The 2,153-nt window shown below is 36.1% G+C and overlaps 1 long non-coding RNA gene across 2 annotated transcripts; it reads right to left on the bottom strand.

Moving 5' to 3' along the window:
* LOC125614606 lies at window positions 1-1,031 on the bottom strand. Of its 2 annotated transcripts, XR_007345182.1 has the most exons (3): window positions 900-1,031; window positions 574-634; window positions 1-21 (listed from the first exon to the last, which is right to left on the bottom strand). It is a non-coding gene; the product is annotated as an uncharacterized LOC125614606 (long non-coding RNA). The 2 variants fall into 2 exon arrangements; XR_007345181.1 differs by having other exon boundaries at window positions 1-634.
* Between the last annotated feature and the right edge of the window lie 1,122 nt (window positions 1,032-2,153).

Raw genomic sequence — 2,153 nt, 5'->3', positions numbered from 1 at the left:
GCAGAGACAGATATGATGTGCCTGTTTAGGAAAACATTATATATGAAGACCTGTCCACACATACTGCTTTCACATGGAATTTCTAGCAGGAATGTCCTTTTAAGGCTAAGATTTGGAATCTCCCTGAAACATCTTTTTAAAATTTTCCAGAGCCTACCATAAGATTCCTGTTTAAAAAAAAAAAAACTACAAGTACAATTTATGGTTGGCTAATTAACAATATTATATTATATTTATTTATAGGCATTGGACTTACACTAATATCAGGGAAAGTACTGGTTTTCTGTCATGTCTAAACTGTTTGAAAGTCAATATCATGACTACTTTGTGAGACTGCTTCTCCATAGCTACTATGAAAACAGTGGTATTATAAATGCAGTTTCTTAGCTCTATCAAAAAAATCAATTATTTTGAAAACACTAAATGTGTATCTTACATTAAAGTTCATGTTTTGGGTTTAAAAAGAATAAATATAGTTCATACCATGCTTGCTTACTTTCCTTGTTTGTAAAATTATAGGATACGCTAGGATTCCTTCAGGGCTCTCTGTTTCCTCTCATGAGTACAAGTTACCTTAGATCTATCCCAGGATTTGTGTTCTGATCTTCAGCACTTTGGTTCTCCCATCTGAATCCTAAAACGTACACCCAGAACAGTGATTAAAATTATCATAATTTCAGAATGGATTATGGGATTTATAATATGGATAACTAAAACAAAAATAATAAAAGAGGAAAAAAAAAGAATTACGGTATTTATGCTGCACAGTGCACTGACATTAGGCCCCATTTTTTCCTAAAAGTACTTACTCCCTTTCCACCTTCTAAATCCATGAGTGGGTGGGTGGGGGGACTCCCGGGTGCTCTGTCTTTCAATATGTAATGAAACATCATCCTTACCTATAGAAGCCAGGTTTCTAAGGACTTCCTGCATCACATCTCTGTAGAGATTCTTTTGGGAAGGATCCAGCAAAGCCCACTCCTCCTGGGTGAAGTTCACAGCCACATCTTCAAAGAACACTGAGGTCTAAAATATCATCAAAAAAAAAAAAAAAGTAGTGCAGCATATAAATGAAAAAAATAAAGGTCTATCAACAATTTTTAAAAATTTTTAAAAAGGGGGGGGTGCTGGGGCTGGGGCTCAGCAGTAGTGCATTACCTGGTATGTGTGAGGCACTGGGTTCGATTCTCAGCACCACATATAAATAAATAAAATAAAGATCTATCAATAGTTAAAAATAATAATAATAAAAATGTAGTGCAGGCCATGAGAGACTGAAAACATAAGGGCTCTATTCTAGACATGTGAGATGTTCTCATGATTCTATGGTCTCCAAGTATTTAGTCCATATTTGTACTCAGGGCTGGGACTGTAGCTCAGAGACAGAGTACTTGCCTAGCATTCTAGCATTTGTGAGGTACTGGGTTCAAGCCTTAGCACGGCACAAAAATAAACACATAAAATAAGGCATACTATCTGTCTTCAACCAAAAAAAAAAAAAAACTGCTTTCTGTCTACACTCACTTCCTCAAAGAGAGGCATTCCAATATAAGATCTAAACTGATCCATAAAAGTATCAGCAGAGCAAAAACACTCTTCTCATTGTGGGGCAAAGGTATAATAAGGTATGCTCCAAGAACACCCCTAACATCTTAATAGGGTGCATGTCTAACACCACCAGTAATGAAGCCCTACTATCTCATGTTGGAAGAGAGATAGTATTAGTCCTGATAGTGTCTATGCTTACAAAAGGTTGCTGACAAAGTTGCATCTTTGCTGGATAGGGGAACTAAAAATTTGGGAAGGATCCCAGCAAACTGAATCTTTACTTTCCTTTGGAAATTCTATTATTTTGTTCCACTCTTATATTAGAACCTAAAGAATCAAAGTCCTTCCCACCAAAACAGAACCCTCTGAGCAAAGAATCTAGGAACTGCCCTAGTAGACCACATTTCATCCAGGTACTCACAACATGGTAACTGGGGATTGAGCTCATCCTGTGTGACTACAGCAAAAGAATAAGTAGAATTTGTAGGTACTTTACTCAACATCAAATTTAACCAACTAGTAAGCAACAACAGTGATCAATAAACAATTTGATAATTTCTTCTGATTAATATCAAGATACAGTTGGATAAGTGTCAAATACCTTT

Source organism: Marmota marmota, unplaced genomic scaffold, assembly GCF_001458135.2.
Source record: "Marmota marmota marmota unplaced genomic scaffold, marMar, whole genome shotgun sequence".
Lineage (NCBI taxonomy): Eukaryota > Metazoa > Chordata > Mammalia > Rodentia > Sciuridae > Marmota > Marmota marmota.
The sequence above is the reverse complement of the archived record's forward strand: the minus strand, read 5'-3'. Positions and strand labels throughout refer to the sequence as shown.